Source organism: Galeopterus variegatus, unplaced genomic scaffold (assembly GCF_000696425.1).
Source record: "Galeopterus variegatus unplaced genomic scaffold, G_variegatus-3.0.2 Scaffold115, whole genome shotgun sequence".
Classification (NCBI taxonomy): domain Eukaryota; kingdom Metazoa; phylum Chordata; class Mammalia; order Dermoptera; family Cynocephalidae; genus Galeopterus; species Galeopterus variegatus.
In genome coordinates this window covers 201518-221408 of record NW_007726226.1, presented here as the reverse complement: position 1 = coordinate 221408, position 19891 = coordinate 201518, and positions in this window count along the sequence as shown.

Genomic DNA, 19891 nt, shown 5'->3' with positions numbered 1-19891 from the left:
TTAAGGAAAATAAAACATTGCTTTCTGGGGGCATCTATGTAAATAGATGTTGTATTATTCTATTTCTGTTGCTTATAAAAGAATACCTGAAACTGGGTAATTTATAAAAAAATGACATTTATTTCTTATAGATTTGGAGGCTGGGAAGTACAAAGTCTAGGGAATATATCTGGTGAGGATATTTGGAGGCTGGGAAGTACAAAGTCTAGGGAATATATCTTTTTCTTGGTGGTGACTCTCCACAGCAATGCAAGGTGTCACATGGCTAATGGCTGAGCAAGAGAGAGCTAACTTTCTCATTTGCTCTCCTTCTAAAGCCATCAGAACCATGTCTATGACCACCCATTAAACCATTGATGGATTAATCCACTCATGAGGGTACCCTCTGGCTGAGCAAGAGAGAGCTAACTTTCTCATTTGCTCTCCTTCTAAAGCCATCAGAACCATGTCCATGACCACCCATTAAACCATTGATGGATTAATCCACTCATGAGGGTACCCTCTGAAAGGTTCCACCTTTCAATTATATAACAGTATTTCCCTCCCTCTTAACACTGTTACAATGGGGATTAAGTTTCAATGAGTTTTAGGGGGACATTCAATCCATAGAAGATATAATACATATAACAATAGCATAAAGAATGGAAATAGGAGAATAAATGGATTTGCATAATTGCAAAACTTTTACATTTCACATTCAGTGGTACACATGAACTCTAAGTAGACTATCAAAAGTTAAGAATTTGTATTAATTTATAAAATTAATAGGACTTAGTACTACCATTAAAAATATGTAAATAAGTATAGCTAAAGCCAAGAAAAAATTAAAATGGAATTTTAAAAATTATTAAAATGATGCAAATATTTTAGGAAAAGAGAAACAACACAGCAAAAAATCAATACCAAAATCAAAATCAAACCAAACACTAAAACAAAGAGGTTAGAGGTTGAGTTGAAAATAAATGACAAAACAATAACTTTAAATATAACCATATAAATGTTACAGTAAATATTAAGAACTAAACACTCCAATTAAAAGGCATTGTCAGAATATCTAAAAATTAATGAATTAAAAAGAAAGTAAAATTTTAGGTAAATGACAAAACAATAACTTTAAATATAACCATATAAATGTTACACTAAATATTAAGAACTAAACACTCCAATTAAAAGGCATTGTCAGAATATCTAAAAATTAATGAATTAAAAAGAAAGTAAAATTTTAGAATAAGATATAAAGACACAGATAGGATGAAAGTAAATAGATGGGAAAGAAACTGTACAAACAGTAACTATAAGAACACTGGAGTGACTATATTAATATCAGGGGGGAAATATCGCAAAATAAAGATAAGGAGAGACATTTCATAATGTTAAAAGGATCAATTTATTAAGAAGACATAACAATCATGTATATATATGTGCCTAATAACAGACCTTCAAAATATGTGAAGCAAACAATTACATAATCAAAGGAGAAAATAGACAATTCTACAAATATAGTTGAAGATTTGATACCTTTCTTTCAGCCATTGGTAAAAGTAGACAAGAAAAATAATGATGATATAGGAGATACGAACATTGTTATGAACCTTTATCTGATTGACATTTATAGAATTATAGCCTAACAACCGCAATGTATACATTCTATTCAAAGGCACATGCTCACCTGAGTATGTTAGGCCAAAAAAGCAAATATTAGTAAACCTAAAAAGTCCAAAATCATACAGAGTATGTTTTCTGACCACACAGAAGTCATGGAATTAGGTTAAAGATAGTAGCAATAGAGTATCCATGAAAGTCCCAAGTATTTGGAAATTAAACAATACTCTTTTAAATAATTTTTGGGCTAACAAAGAAATCAGTAGTGAAATAAAAAATATTTTGAACTGAATGATAATTAAAATAAAACATCAAAACTTGTGGGTTGCAGCTAAATGAGTGCCTAGAGAAATATTTATAACTTTCAATGTTTATATTAGAAACAAAAGAAAAAGCCAAAAAGCTAGATATTTCCACTTTAAAAATTAGAAGAGTAAAAAATTAAGCCAATATAGTAAAAGGAAGAAGACAATAAAGGTAAGTGCAGAAATCAAAGAATTAAAAAATGAATGTAAAACAGAAAAAAATCAATGAAACCAAACACTGGTTCTTTGAAGAGATTAATAAAATTGATATTTGATTGATCAAGAAAATACAAGAGATAAAATACCAACATTACTAAGCACTATACATCTTACAGTCATAAAAGAATAATAGAGAAATACTATGAACAACTTTATAATTTGACAACTGAAAATGGATAAATCCTCTGAAAGACACAAATGATCAAAACTGATCCAAGAAGAAACAGAGAAAATGAATAATCCTATGTTAATTAAAAATTCGAATTAAAAAAACCAATCTCCCTATGAAGAAGAACCAGGCACAGATGGCTTCACTGGTGGATTGTACCTAACATTTAAGGTAGAATAGGACCAATCTTACATAAACTTCTTTAGGAAATATAAAGGAAGGGAGCCCGTCTTAAAAACTTTGTAAGACTAATATTACCAGACAAACACATCATAAGAAAAGAAAACTATGTACAAATATCCCTTATGAACACTGGTTAAAAATTTTAGCAAAATATTAGTAAATCAAATCCAGTAATATATAAAAAGTATTATATATTTTGACCAACTAGGATTTATTACAGCAAATCAAGGTTGAACTTAACATATAAAATAAAACCAATCAATTTAACTTACCATATAAATAAAATAAAGGAGAAACCCTGTATGATTATTTCAGTAGATGTAAAAAAAATTTGATGAAATTCAATTTCCATTTATGATAAAAATTTGATAAAAATTTCAGTAAACTAGAAATAAATGGGATCTTCCTCAATCCAATAAGGGTGCCTACTCAAAATGTTACAACTAATATCATACTTGCTGGTGAAAGACTGAATGCTTTTCCCTAAGATTAGGAACAAGGCAAGAATGACTATTCTCACAATTTTTATTCAGCCTTGTACTAGAGGAGCTAGGCAGTACTATAAGGCAAGAAAATGATTAAAAGTCATAAGATTTAAAAGCAAGATGTAAAAATGTTTTTATTTGCATACAACATGATTATATATGTAGAAATCCTAAAAGGTAGTATAATTAGTAAATGACATAAAAAGATTGCAGAATACAAGGTCAAATTAAAAGTCAATTGTATTTATATATATTATCAATGAACAACTGAAAACCAAAATTGAAATAATACACCCATTAACAATGCCATAAAAATACTAAAGAACAAATGCTATGAAAAATTTGCAAGAACTATGCACTGATAACAACAAAACATTGTTGAGAGAAATGAAACAATATCCAAATTAATGGAGAAATATACTATGTTCATGGTTTGGAAGACTTAATATTGTTAGGATGAAATTCTCCCCAAATTGAACTATAGACTCTATGAAATCTGAATCAAAATCTTAATCAGACTTTTTTGAAGAAAATGACAAGTTAAAGTTAAAATTTATATGGAAGTACAAAGGACCTAGAATAAACAAAATAAACTTGAAAAAGATCTTCTTAATGGACTTACACTGCCTGATTTCAAAACGTACTTTTAAAAAAGTAATTAAGACAACACAATACTGGCAATAAACATAGACAGATCAATGAAACAGAATAGAGAACCTAGAAATAAATCCTTATATGGTCAATTATATTCATCAAAGATGCTAAGGTAATTCGATGGGAGAAAGGACAGTCTTTTCAACTAACGGTACTAGAAATCACTAAATATCTGTGAGGAAAAAAATGAGCCTTAACTCTTACATTACACTGTACTCAACAATTAATTTTAAATGAGTTATAAATCAAAATATAAGACCTAAAACAACAACAACAAAATTTCAGAAGCGAACATAGGAGACAATCTTTGTGATCTCAAGTTAGGTAAAGGTTTCTTAGATAGGACACCAAAAGAACCTACCATATAAGAAAATAATTCAAAACTGGATCATGGCAAAATTAAAATCTTTTGTATTTTGAAGAAAACCAAAAGGCAAGCCATACTCTTACAAGAAATATTTGCAAAACATGTATCTGGCAAAGGAGTTTTACCCAGAAAATATAAAGAACTCTTAAAACTCAATTTTAATAAGAAAATTAACCCAAGTCATAAAGTGGACAAAATATTCAAAGAGGCACTTCACAAAAGAAGATAAAATAAATGGCCAATAAGCACATAAAAACATGCTTGACACCTTTAGGTATTAGAGAAATGCAAATAAGAAACACACACATATTAAATTTGCTAGAATTAAAAAGAGTGACAATATCAAGTGTTGGAAAAAACTGGGGATAACTGGGACTCTCATTTAGTGCTTTTGCCAATGCAAAATAGGACAGCTTGCTTGAAAGGCAGTTTTCAGTTTCTCATAAAGTTAAACATACACTGAACATACAACCCAACAATCCTATTTATAGTATTTACCAAAGAGGAAGAAAACATATGTTCACATAAAGACTGAACTGCAGGTATTTATAGTAACATTCTTCATAATAATAAAAAGGTGGAAACAACTGAAATGTCCATCAAATAGATTTGGACCTTTGAACAGATAAAAAAAAAAAAAAGTATTTACCAAAGAGGAAGAAAACATATGTTCACATAAAGACTGAACTGCAGGTATTTATAATAACATTCTTCATAATAATAAAAAGGTGGAAACAACTGAAATGTCCATCAAATAGATTTGGACCTTTGAACAGATAAAAAAAAAAATGTCATATGTTTATACTGTGGTCTGTTAAGCAATGAAAAGGGATGAACTATTGATAAAACTCNAGTATTTACCAAAGAGGAAGAAAACATATGTTCACATAAAGACTGAACTGCAGGTATTTATAGTAACATTCTTCATAATAATAAAAAGGTGGAAACAACTGAAATGTCCATCAAATAGATTTGGACCTTTGAACAGATAAAAAAAAAAAAAGTCATATGTTTATACTGTGGTCTGTTAAGCAATGAAAAGGGATGAACTATTGATAAAACTCAATAATGTGAATCCATCTCAAAAAATTATGCCGAATAAAAGAAGTCAAACACAAAAGACTGTTATATGCTGTATAATTCCATTTATATACAGTTTCAAAAAAAGGCAGAACTATAGTAACAGCAAGGAGATGAGTAGTTTCCAATAGCTGAGGGTGAGGGGAGGGTATTGACTGCAAAGGGGCCCAAACACAAGGCAACTTTTGGTGGCGACAGAAATATTCTATATGTTGATTGTGGTGGTGGTTACAAAACTATATACTATTACTAAAACTCCGTACACTAAAATGGGTATATTTTATTATATTCAAATTATATCCCAATAAAGCTGGGAAAGTAAACCCACATATAAAAGACAGACATAAGAAGATATTTGAAATTGTAGCAGAGATGGAAGCCTCAGATTTCACCCTCAATCTCATCCTATGAGATTCATAAACTGCCAGCATTTCTCATTTTATATTGGCACATTCAACCTTATGTGCCAACACTCATGCACACACAAATGCACATGAATTTAAATAGTGTGGATGGTTTCTCCTACCATTCCATCCACTTCCAGAGCATGTGCCCTGGAAAGACCATAGGTGAGAGACACGAATGTTTGTGATTCCTTTAATGCTCAAGCATGTAAGCAGATAACCCCACAAAGAGTGATTTTGATGTTTATACATACCCATTTTCGACAACATTGTCCCCAGGGGCAATCTGGCTTTAACTGTACAGGGTGTAAAAAGTAAACTCTTGTATATGTTGTATTTTATGGACAATTTAAATGATTTTAAGCAGATAACCCCACAAAGAGTGATTTTGATGTTTATACATACCCATTTTCGACAACATTGTCCCCAGGGGCAATCTGGCTTTAAATGTACAGGGTGTAAAAAGTAAACTCTTGTATATGTTGTATTTTATGGACAATTTAAATGATTTTCAAAGGTTATTTTGACCAAAGATGATTTTTGTTTTAGGACCAACTGTCAAAGCTAATTCCTGCATATGCTGTGACTATTGAATTTCAGGAAAACCTAAGTCTACACAGAACAATGTTTGTAAACCATTCTGTGCTTGGACACCGCTAGTGGGGAAATTATTACCTCACAAAGCATTCCATTCCGTTTTGGACCACTGAATTGTCAATTTTTCAAGTGTGGGGTCATCTTGCTATGATCTTTGTCTATTGGCCCTGGCTCTGCTCTACAGAGCCACGTTGAAAAATTGAAATCTTTTCTCTGAGAGTTCTCTTCAAATACCTGAAGGGCAACTAGGTTCACATCTCGTTTTCTCTTTCTAATGCTAAGCAATCCCAGAACTAGATTGATCTTTTTCCACTTTCTTAATCAGTTCAGCAATGGCCTGTGGCCTCAACCCAAAACAAATGCTGAATAAGGCGATGATACATTGGCACCACCCGTCCTCTGGTTATGCGACTTCAGTTACTGCAAAGTACAGGAGTTCCTGGAATATCAAGAGTTCCTGCGCTAGTTATGTTTTTCCAGTTAGGTTCTGCGGTGGTGAAAGTCTTTGGACCTTTGACTGACCTCTGTCTCCAACCTGTTGGCCATCTGCTTTGGGAGATACAGCACCCCTTGTCAGCTCTCTGAGTTGGTTCCCATCTCATGGGATTTTATAAACTTTTGGAATGGAAATAGCCTCCCTAATCCTCACCTCTCCTGTCCCAGCCTCCATCAGGGAGCTATTCAACATACAGGAATGATCTTTAAGAAGCTGCATGTTTATTCTGCAGGCAATCTCCGCTGCCTTCAAGAGTGGACTGGGCCCTCTCCCAGGCTTATACAAACAGCTCTCCTGGAAGCAGTCACGCTTTATGAACTGTTCAAGCACATCACCAGCTGTCAGCCTCTGAACACTCTTTACCCTGAAGAGCTAGAAAAGGAAGGAAAGACAAATAGCTCTGAAGAAACACTTCTGTAAATTTAGCAAACAGAACAGCTACACAGAATCAGTTTGCTACTCATCTTGTTAATGCTGGTAGTCAATATGTCTAGACTCCCTATGAACTCCAAAGGGAGGATGCGAGCAGTCTCTGTGAGACCCCTCCCATTCCATGAGTGAAAAACACTAGACCAGAGGTCAGAAACTTAGGTCCTAATTAGAACTTTGTCTTGAGTTGCCTTCAGTGATGGTTTCCAGCAGTCTCTTCTTGCCTAGGAATGTGCATGAAGAACTTATTAGGTAATCAGCCTGCCAACTATCATTGCCAGGATTAAATGTAACAACAACAGTTGTGTGTAAAGAATGAGAAAATTATTAGTTAGCTAAATCTGTTTTGTACTCTACACTTTTCAGGGGTCCTTTCTATCCTATAGCTCAGTTGAACCTTTCACCATCTTTATATGCAATTAGAGGCAGATGGTATTAACTCCATTTTAGCCTGATAGAAAACTATGTTGCAGAATTTGAGACAGTAACTTGAGATAACAATTAGGGACAGATCTGGGGACTCAGACCTGTCAGGTGTCCTGAAGGCTAGTGTAGGGGACTTTTCATTGACAATTCTGTATAGACCATCATTATCATCATCCAAATAATCCTTATTTTCAAAAATATTTATTAAGCACTTATTAAGTGCCAGGCTTTGGGCTAAGTGCTTTACAAACATTGTTTACATACTGAATCATTAGAACAATCCTATGTAGGAATATAGCTATACAACCTGAGGCTCCAATGGGTCAAATAACTTACCTGAGTTGTCACTCCCAGATCTATGACAGACTGATATGTAATCTCAAGCAACTGACAACTGCTCTGACTTTTGGTTTAATGGGGTTAATGATAGCTATTTCTGGTACCTCAAAGGCCAGCTAGCATGGAAACCATCTGTGCTACCAGATAGGAGAATATCTTGAAATGTATGAGGTGACAATCCTTTTCTCATGGCTAGTAAATGGCAGGGCTAGGATAAAAATCCAAGCTTGTGCATTTCCAGACTGAGGATGTAAGCATGATGCTATACTGTATACTAATGACATCCCTCAGAAAGCCATTATCTAGATCCTTCATTGCTGGTTGCTTGCAGAGAAGAAATAGGACTCAATGGTAAACACTTAAGTTTTTGCGGATTAAAAAAAAATAAAAATGCTAGGAAGTTTTCCAAACCCTTCTTTAAGTCCCACAGGGCTGTTCTCCTCATGCTGGACACATAGGCAGCAAGGAGTTAATGCTGGTTGATGATAAAGGGATGATATCTACTTTGGCTGCACCTAAGACTCACCTCTTCCTTGCAAGTCTTTGCTTTGTACCTGCTGAGCAAATAAATATCACCAAGGAAACAAGATCTTCCCCCCTCTGCCTGCACCCCCCTGTCATTCTGAATTCAAGTGTAGCCACTTCACACGATAGCAGTAGCTACTTTTGGAAAGGGAACGCTGAATGAGTGGGGAAGGCCTTATGTAGGTACCTAAGGATAGAAAAAAGTGAAGAGAGATTTTGGGAGTTTGACAGGGGTGGGGGGACCTTTTGGTTCTGGCTATGTTCATTGTAGACATTTCATGCACTTCTTGGCTGGTGATCTCAGAATGATGGAAAGGTATGATGAAATAAGTTTTAATTGCTTTTTAAAAATGTTTATTTCTACAGAAGTTCCTAAAGAAATCCCTTGGCTGCTTGAAGTTATTACCTTCAGATACTTCCAGCTGTAATAGGAGGAAAGGGAATGAAGTGATAATTAAAAATAATTATAATGGTGATGATGATACGGGTAATAGCGTGTGTTGCATGCTGATTATATGCAGAGCACTTTGCTAAACACTTTACATACGGCATTTTATTACATCATCATCACGACCCTGTGGGACTGGCACTATTATTAATAAAAATGGAAGCTGAGAGTTTCAGGAATTTGCCCACAATCCTGAAACTAGTAGTTGGAGGGATGAGTCATAAATAAATGGGTTTGAAATAAATAAATTTGTTTATTAGACTGTGGTCTGATTACGGAGTTCCAACTCTTAATCCCATGCTTACATAGAGTGTGTGCTTTAAGACCTTCAATAATTGAGCAGTAATTACTGGAGAAGGTTGATGGGAAGAAGAAAACGTAGAAGTATAAAGTAAAAAAAAAAAAAAAAAAAAAAAAAAAAATGATCCCCTTCGTAAGAGAAAACCTGCCTGGATGACTTACACTGCCTCTTCCAAGACGCTTGACATTTATTTTCATTTTCTTCCAGTTTCACAAATGCGGGAAGGGGAGGAATGATGGAGAGAAGGCAGCTGGTGAGAGAGGTCGATCTGTGCAGGATGATTAAGCTGGATTTTTTCAGAAACCGACTCGAGGTCAAGTACCCAAGAGCAACTGGAATAATGGCAAACCACTCTCAACCTGTGAACTAGGGGTCCATACAAAGGGCATGTGGAGCAGTACAAAAAATATAATGAGTTAAATTGTTTTATTTAAAAGTTATCCAGAACATCTTAGGGATCATAGGACTATAGCTAAACACTACCTCTGACCTCATCTAATTCAGTGTTCTCAGCTGGGATTTACTTTGCCCCCCAGGAGACGTTCCCCCCACCCTCCAACCCTGGAGGTATTTTTGATTGTCACAAATATGGGCGGGGGGTCATATTAGAGGCATATAGAAGGTAGAGGACAGAAATGCTTGTAATCATTCTACAATGCACAGTACAGCCCCCACAACAAAGAATTATCCAGCCCCAAATGTCAATAATGCTGAAGCTGTAAACTTGTTCTAGTTCAACTATTTAGAAGCTTTACTGCTTAAGTTCCGTGTTTTATTTTAAAAGTTATATTTTATCAATAAAGTATAAACAATAAAGCTCGAGAAAGGTTTAATTTATTATTATTTGCACTATCAGCCCCAGCCTAATCATGCAAATTAAATGACTTATATTTGGGGCCACACAACCAGGTATCAGCAGTGCCTCTGCAAATCTCAGTGAATCATTACCAAATGCCTCAGAAGGTGCTGGAACTAGTCTCCAGCCCAAGGATTAGAGATCCAGGACTGCTGTCCTCTTCATCCCCATACTTGCTTCAGTTGACCCTACTTATGAATGCTGTCATTTCTTCCTGGCCTCAGGTCACAACTCTCCCTTTCCCAGAGACAGCAGACCAGTGCGTTTCTGTCTAGAACCATGGCTTTCTGACTGGGTTCCCAGAGCCCTGGGTTCCTGAAAATGTACATGGACTGCTGAGAGGAAGTCAACAGGTGGTTGGCTCCGGGTCCCCATCTCCCTTCAGTCAGGGCAGTTTTTGTCTATATAAATACAATGAAGTTTGGGACTCTTTGTTCCTCACCACACTAAAGACTGGACAGATTTTCACCAAATTTGGAGTAACCCTTGGTACATTCTAACTTTGTAGGCTTTGAGGCAGACATGGATTTGTCTTTGAAAGACCTTATGAAGCACTTCAGTGACAAATTAGATAAGACTGAGGTACAATGACAGGCCTGTGTAACTGTCAATTGAGACAGACATTTCACACACGTGAGGTCCCAGTAGTTAGTAAAGTCAAACGGTGATTTCAAATATGACCCCAATCACAAGCCACAAAGGAATAGCTTGGGTTGCTGGCTGTCCTTTGCAATCAGCTGCTGCTCATGTGGGCATCGCTGTGGGGGTGGGGGGATGGGGGGTGGGGTTAGCAGAGCAGGAGGATGGGGAAGATTATTGTAGGCCCAGGAGGCAGCCTGCCTGACTCCCACTGAGCTCGTGACCTTGGGCAAATGACAATGTCTCTGTGCCTCAGTTTCCTCATAGGGTTGTTGCCAGGCTTAGGTGAGTCACCGTGGGTAAGTTCTTAGAATAAATAGTGCCTGGCGCATGGCAAGTTCTTAGCAAGGCTTAGCTGCTGCTATTATTGCCATCATTATTATTATGCCTTAGCAGCACATAATGGACACCAGCTGATTCTATTTTATATGCTGGCATTCTATGTAAGATTTCACTTTTTTAAAAAAAAGGTTTTCTGCTAAAAATAAATATGAAAAACCACTGGGCAGCTTCATTTTCACATCAAGAGCTTTTAAGACTAAATGACACCCAATATTAAAGCCAGATTCCTCTTATTGTGAGGCATGAATCAAAACTGTCACATGGCTGAGGGGGAAAAAAAAGTTTCATGATGCAATCTTAGGCCAACTGATTCAGTGTTGAGCAGGGAACTTTCCTGCCTTTTCTTTGCCCTTCACATTTCCAGAAGTATATGCAATGCTTCAGGCATTCCCCTTCATTCTCACTGTTCTTTATTGGAGTTTGTTAAAGATATCAGCCAATACAAGTGGGTTGGCATCCTGTGTCCCATCTAGAGCTGGATAGCTTGGTTGGTGGAAGAGTCTTACAAAGGATCAAAAACACTATAGAAGACGTATAGTCTCAAACTTAGTGATCCTGAAATGCCTGGGTTCAAATGTTGGCCTTTCCCAATTGCAAGCTTTGTGACCTTGGCAAGTTATTGAATATCTCTACCGTGATCCAGAGAGGGTGTGTAACTCACCCAAGGTCACACAGGGAATAGCAAAGCTTGGACTGGAACCCAAGGATCGTGGCCAGTGGTTGTGAAGTGGCTGACTATGGGGTGGGCCCAGTTTGCTGATGGACCTAGTTTAGATAGCACAGTTTTTTGAAAAATATTTGATTTAGCTGTCACAATTGAAAGGGAGATTTCACCTAAAACTCTGGAATCCAGCTTCTCTGTTTCCTCAACAGTAAAATAGGGGTAATTATAATATCTACCTCACAGTTTTGGCATGTGAACTAATTGTGAATAATCCATGAGAGCTCTTGGTACATTTTCTCACCTGTAGAATATGCATTAGTGATTAGCAGATCACGAAGAACACTAGTGATTAGAAATTGTCATCGATAGGGTTAAAGCCAGGATTTAAGGCTTTCTGTCTGTCTCCGCTCTACTGCTATCTTTCTTACCCACTAGATCATATCTCCCTCATATTTCTGCATATAGAATCCATGCTTTTAACCACTGTGCTAAACAGCTTTACTCAGAGAGGAGTCCTGTAAGGGGTTAAGCAGCAGGAAAGGAATTGTTCAGTGTTAGGCTGGGGCAGGCACTTTCTAGTGGCTTTAAATCGATCTACTTGTATAATATTCAGAACAACAGGATGAGGTTGCTCTATTTTCCAATGTGTAAATCTTGTTTCTTAAACTAATCTGTAAGCACCTCCAGAGTGGACCTGTCATCCCAGACCTCTGAACATTCACCACCATTCACCACTGTACCCTGCCAGATGATCAAAATAACCTCATTCCTCATTAGGAAACTGTGGCCCAGGGACAGGAGGTGAATTTCCCAAGGTCACACAGCAAGTGGCAAGCCTGGGATTTGAGCCTACATCTGTACTCAGTGGTGGCAAATTGGCTGACCTTGGATCTGCCTTGTTTGCAGACGAGCTTAGTCTGGCTTGAGCCATGTTTTGGTGCAAAAAAAAAAAAAAAGTGTTCCCTGAGTTTTAAACAAAATTGAGAGATTTCACATAGAAATTTGGATTCTTGGCTCCTCATTAGATCTGGCATCCTGGGTCTCAGTCCCACAAGGTAACAATGCCTTGAGCTGAGTGGCCTTTGCCCTTATCCAGGGCATGCACTCCAGTTTGTTGCTGCCCAAGTGACTCCAGGCTAAGGGACAACCACCATTTTCTCATTCCAGAGCCTGTTCTGTTACCTGCCTGGCTTCTGCAGGCATTTCAGTTTGTGACCTTGACTTTCTGACAAGTACTTCTCCAAACTCCCCAGTGCCTTCCACAGTGCTGGACTGAATTAACCAGACAGCAGCCCTCTCAACAGCCTATTATGGGTTGAATGGTGTCCCCCCAAAAGATATGTTGAAGTCCTAACTCCCGGTACCTGTGGATGTGAACTTATTTGGAAATAGGGTCTTTGTAGATATAATCAAGTTAAAATGGGGTGATACTGAATTAGGGTGAACTGTAATCCACAATAATGTGTTCTTATAAGAAAGGAAGTGACAGATATAAACACAGTGGAAAGATAGCCATGTGAAGACAGAGGCAGAGATTGGACTGATGCTCCTACAGCCAAGGAACACCTGGGGCTCCCAGAAGCAGGAAGAAGCAAGAAAGGATCCTCTGCTGGAGGAGGCTTTGGAGGGAGCACGGTCCTGCTGACCCTTTGATTTCAGATTTCTAGCTTCCAGAACAGTAGGAGAATACATTTCTGTTGTTTTAAGCTCACCAGTTTGAGATGCTTTGTTACAGATGTCCTAGGAAACTAGCACACAGACCTGTCATAGTCTCCTTTATTTCTTATTCTCATAGCTTGCTTTTATCTCGGTTCTCCCTTCTTCTCTGTTTCTCTCTCTCTCTTCTCATCCATCTTCCTGCACATTCCTGTCATCCTTCTCCCTGTCTGTCTCAGGTCCACTGTAGACCCTTAGCTTGACTGATGTCTCCCAGGATGAAAATGTAGCTGGGCCCAGCTGAGATTTTGGCAGATAGGGAGGGGACGAAGAGGAGTAACTGTCTGTAGGTGTAGGTGTGGCTTGCAGCTGGGTGGCACAGTTGCTAGGCTTCCAGCAACAGCTGCAGGAACCTGAAACATGTGGTGTAGATGACTGCAGAACCACCTTTGGAAGCTGTGAAAACAAGCAGCTTACCCAGGACTTCATGTAAATTGGCCCAGGCACCTTCTCTCCCTCCCCCAGCATCTTCAAATCGACTTTAGCAGCTTCTTAGCATTCAGCACACCCCTCACTAGTAAAGCTTAGACAGGCCGCACGCTCCCTACAAAGTAGGGTGCTGACAGCTTTTTTCTTTTCCTTTCCTCATTGCTTAATCTGTCCACTTCCTGATACTAATGGATTTTTAAATGAGCCTAGGACAATTGATAGCATTTTCCAGTTAAAACCAAATACCCTTCATCCACCCTTCACACAGCCAGTGGGTGCAAAAGAGCACTGGGGATTGTAGGCCCAGCTCACCATCTCTCTAGCTCCCCTGCTTCCTACCCTCTCTGCCTGCAGAGGTGGCTGCCCACTCTCACTGAACCAGGTCCCTGCAGAGGGACTCCAAGATGCAGGGGTAACTTCTAGGTGCAGTTGAATTGATGCTGGCTGAGATTCCTGAGCAGTTACAGGGCTAGAGTCAGAGACAGATTTTTCCCAGTCCTCTCTCATGTTAGTTGGTTTCATAAACACTGAAGTCAGATGCTTCCCTTAGGACTGGGGGAGATTATTATGCAGCTATAGTAATTCACAGCAAGTTTGAGGGAGGGTGGGCTAAGGGTCTGGGGAAGCATATTCTCTTATGTTTTATTATTACAAATTAGAAATAAGATAATACAGCTGCTCCTTATTGAGTGCCTGCTCTGTGCTAGACCCTGTACTTGGCCCCTTGCGTAAATGATCTCTAATCCTCATAACAATGTTTGGAAAGGATTCTCTTTTATAGATGAGGAAATAGAGACACACTCAGAAGTTAAATGATTTATCCAAGATCACACACCTAGTAAATGTCAGAGGTGAATCTAGTTACTCTAAATCCAAATCCATGTCCTTTAATCCAAATCCACGTCCTTTCTGCTACTCCAGGAGTGTCTTCTTACTACTTACTGGAGGGACCATAAATTAAGTAACCATATTTGGGGACTGTGCTCAAGGCTACATTAGAGGGTTGACAGATAGCGAAGGGAAAGAGGTGAGTTTACTCATTTACTGTCTTATTCCTGTTGGAGAAGAAACACCTGGGAGTGGTAGCTCCGTTTCACATGTAGACCTCAAGACCCTCCTACAGAAGATTTGAGGTTCCTCTGGGGGGGTGCCTCCCAGACAGGTCTAGACGTGCAGGGCATCACAGCAGAAAGGAGCTGCGGGCTCATTTCTTCTCTTTCTGCAGTTAAGCTCCCCTCTCCATACTGTGATAGTAAGCCCCAATGCCTGCTCCACTTTCCACACCTATTTTCCAGGCCTTGTCTTATTTATTCCTCATTACCACCCAGTGGGCAGGGCTTGTTATTGTCACTATTATTCCTCCAGTACACGGAAGGAAACTCAGAATTTAAGCAACTTGCTGGAGACAAACGTATCAACTAGCTGTGGTGCTGGGTTTCAAACTCCATACCCTCTGACCTCATGTGCATCCTTGGCATTCAGAATGGCAGAAACTAAGACTTTGTGTGGCTCTAGGTGTGGATGAGCTCAGCATTTGGAGCAAGCTTGTGGACCACCAGAAGAAGATGGTGAGTTTGTCATTGGATGTGCTGGAAGAGCAAAAAAAAGGTAAGTAAGCACATGTGAAAGTCGTAGCTGGGATCCGCTAGCCAGCCAACTGGTTGACTAACATCACAACAAGTCACATCATATCCTCACTGGACTCCAAGTTTCTCCAAATCTTACTGAGAGTGTTGAACTCCACAAGAGCTAATAGTTCCTGGACATCAGTGCAAATAACAGCAGGGGAATTAAATTTCCTCCTTCTTACAAGGCTAGGAACCACTTCCAATCTTTCATGTATAGCAGCAATGAAAGATACGGAAGGTGTCAGGTTTTAATTAAACACAGAATAAGAAGATGCTCTGAACGGTTTTGCTGTGGTTGCTCTTATGCACCTGATGGTGCACATGATCTCATTCTAGAACATCCCTTGTCATGTCCTGAGTCAAACATGTCATCTTTTTTTTTTGGCAGTCTGGCCAGTACAGGGATAAACATGTCATCTTAAAGTAGTTCATAAGACCTGTTTCAAACTCTGAACATACCCATGCACAATCTCACACAAAAGCGTCACAAGTGCCATTCTAAAGGCTTAGCCAACTTGGCTTCTTTGTAACCCACCAAATGACCCAAGCCTGCTCCCCATCACTGACCCCCATTTAATGAACAGCAGACATCTGCCATTCACGCAGCCGCCTGGCAATGTGGGCTTCAGTTTTCACTTCTCTCTCCTTCCTCCGCAATAAATATTGTTGCTTCTCATTCATACACTTTCTAGAATCATCCACATCACTCCATTCCCACTGCCACTAGTCTTGTTTAATCCATCACCCATACTCTTGACTAGAGTGTCTCTCCCGATCTTTCTACTGTTAATATTTGGCTCCAGAACTCTGGAGTGGATTGGAATCCTCCACTCTGGAGCTGTACGACTTCAATGATCAAAAACCTGCTTAAAACACTTCCTTGGCCCTCATTACCTTCCACATACATTTCAAACACTTAAATACAACATTATAAGCAATGTTACAGTTTATCTCCTGTTAACTTCTGCAGCCAAGCTCACCCTTCGTCCTAAACCCTCTCATGCTCACTCCAGCCATAATGTACTTCCCAAAGTCCTCCAAACCCTGGATTCTCTCTCCTCAAGGCCTCTGCATGTTTCACTCTCCCAACCGGGATTTTTTCACCCAGTTTCCCCTATACGTTCTTCAGATATCAGCATAGATAATTCCTGTGGGAAATCCCCCTTCTGCCCATCCCCCTCACACACCTGTGTCAGCGCTACCTGCCACCTACTCCCGTTCCACGTGTACTTACACCCTGGCAGCCCTTGCCCTCATGTTGTAATTGCTTGTTTACCTGTCTTCCTCTTCCAGATAGAGAGTGCCAAGAGGTCACAGGATGTGCATTATTAAGCAAGCACTAGGCATGTGGTGAGCATTCAATAAATATTTATCACTTTCTTTTCCTCCCCTCCCAGATTCATTGGCACTGATCACATCAGCTGCAGTTAGTTTCTCTCAAACATGTCCCCAGTGTCCCCAGGCCAATTGTTCCCCTTTTATCTCCCTGTCACGTTCTCCTCTCCTTTCTCTCTTAAAAAGGTGTTTCAGGCTCATGCCATGAAATGTCACATCAAAATATTTGACAAAAAACACAAAGAAACTTAGTGGTTTTTTTCCCCTCAAGTCTTCCACAGTGACAGGATGAACCAAGCATGTGGTGGATGTGAGTTGCCATGGTAACTAACAGCCTTGTCCTTTCCCTTTCTTTGTAAGGGAAAAACATATCTCTTTTCCTATAACTTACAAGAGATGAAGATATGTCCTACCATCTGCAGGATACCTGCTAGCCCAAAGGACCCGTTCTCAGTTACCTCTTGTTTTCATACCATTCCGGAAACTCTTTGCTGCTGGCCAAAATGGTCCATGAGAAATAACACATGTCACTGGCACCATCCCCTTGGTCACTCTGGACCTTCACAAAGGCTTGGCAGGAGGAATTCTAAAATGTTTGACACAAGGGGTCTGGAGAAAGGAGAGTGTGTATGCACACACATGCATGTACACGCATCTGTTTGTGGTGGGGAACAGGAAAAAGGGAAAATATGATTCACGTGTTTGTCCCAGCTGAACTAGGTCATTAGATGTAATAACTTAGGGTTCTCTGAACATGAAGTCTTTAAGAATCAAGAGAAGATTCTTTGAGGCCCAGGATTAGCGCACATCCCTCTAATTGGCTATATGTGTAGGAGTTAAAGGCGGTTTTCCATAGACATTCTTGACTCTAAGTAGGGCAGCCACATTTCCAATGCTTAAATTTAAAAAAAAAAGAAAAAGAAAAAAAAGAATCTTCACTTAAAAAGGCATTTGTGCATGCAACAAAATAAAGATAAGCTAGAGCCAATTCAAACTCCAGGGGGCAGGTCTTTCTACTTCTTGTTCCAGGAAAAAGAAAAAAATATGATTCCTTCCATTTGGAGAGCCTTTAGGTTTGCCTGGGTAGTTTCTCATTGGGGTCGCCCATGCTATGAGGTGGGCATGGTAGATTACCCGGAAGTCCAGAGAGGCTACATGACCTGCCAAAGGTCACAGGGGAAGCTCATGACGGACTCAATGAGAATCCAGGTCTGCAAACTTGTAATTCAATTATCCCATCTATAAAACAAGAACTCCTTCTTAAGAGAGAGCTGGGCCTTCTCACAGTAGCCATCTCTTTTGCCTCTGTCTCCACCAGCTACAACATAAATATTCACAATAAAAGCCTCTGGGGCTAGACATTTAAGTGCAAGGATGCTAGATAGTCTTCTGAAAGATTTTCTGTACAAGATTCTCTTATTCATTCTGTACCCATGTTGTGAGTTGACTTTATTGCTGTTACTACTGGTATGATTTTATTCAGTCCTCACAGCAACCCAGTGTGGTCAGTAAAAACCAAGAAAGAGGCTCAGAAATGTTACTTTCCTTGCCCAAGGTCAAGGAATTAAAAACTGTGGAACCAAATGACAAGAAAACTGTTAAGGTTAAATATTCTACCTACCAAGTTCTGGGCCCTGTGTTAGGCACTTTCAAATACAGTATTTGATTTAAGCTCATAGCATCCCTGAGAGGGGGGAATTTATTCTATGCATAAGGAAAATGAGGTAGAAAGAGGTCAAATTGCCTTGTGGAAATCATGCAGCAAGTAAGTAGCAATGCAGGAGTAGCAACCCAGTTCTATCTGGTCAGGCAAAGCCTGGGCTGCTCTGCACAATGCTACCTGCAGTCTGTAAAATCAGTGACATCAGTGTTGAAAGGTGGCAGGGCATGAACATTATGCAACAACTTTAGGACTGAAAGAAGGCTACAAAGATGCTTTTAGCTCCCTGCATCTGGGGGTGGGGAGTAAGAACACAGGAATTCTCAAATGTGTGCTTACTGATGTTCTAGTACGCTTAGTGTAGTGGACCCATAGTCATGTTGGTGAAAGGGCCTGGTTATTCACTACCAATTTGCTGTGTAATGTTGGGAAAACTGTTCACCATCTGGGCCTTTATTTTTACATGTGAAATCTGGTGTTTGGACTAGATCAATATTGGCAAATAGACTTCAAATGACATGTCACTCTTGATTAATGAATTGGTAGTGGCTTCTTGGAATGCTGTGTGGTGTAGGAGTCTGAGGGTGCACCTATGTCATGATCTGCCTTGGGCATTGGAATGGGGCACCCGTGTCATAGATTTGCCAGCCCAAGACTGAATGAGTAGTACATGTTTAATAGTTTCATCATTTTTGTTTATTTGCTCGGTTTCTTGCAAAATGATTTCTATTTTTGATCTATATTGGCTGCAGTAATAAATTCTCATAGTCTGCATGGATCTTTATTTTTAAGCCACAAGATAAAACACTCCTAGATCTATTAATGAAGAACTTACTGAACAAACCTATCTTCTTCTCTCCCAGCCCCATAATGATTTCATGGACTTTGATCATTCCAAAGTTTTACTTGTACCCTTCCAGATTAAAGAGTCTTGAAAATTTCAGTCTCCTTTTTTCTTAATCATTAAAATGATTAGAGGAATGGATGGTAGGGTGCAAAGAAGAATTTTTTGATTTACTGAAAAATTTAGGATTTTTCATTTTGGAAAGCAGGCAGCTTAAAGTCACCATTACTGGAATGCATAAAAGCACAACCAGTGAGGATAAGGGAGATGTGGGCTTTTAATGAGGTACACAAACAGGATGGTCAAGAGGCTTCTTTGGGAAACTCAGTGAAAAAAGTTGCTCTAGGGCAGAAGTTTTTCAAGTGTTATCTGAATAACATTTGTGGTTTCTTGTAAGTACTTCAGGGCTGGCTTTAGGGATCAGAAGTGTGTGTGGGGTTTGGTTGGGTGTCCATCTCGCTTCATTTTTTAATCTACACCCTTCTTACTTTCTGCTTTAGAATTACATTTTCATGCAAGATTTAGTGTGAATAAACATATTAAGTTTGAAAATCAGGCATTTAGATAAATAAAGGTACTGCTTTACATAACAGCCAATTAAGCCTCGCTTCATTTTTTAATCTACACCCTTCTTACTTTCTGCTTTAGAATTACATTTTCATGCAAGATTTAGTGTGAATAAACATACTAAGTTTGAAAATCAGGCATTTAGATAAATAAAGGTACTGCTTTACATAACAGCCAATTAA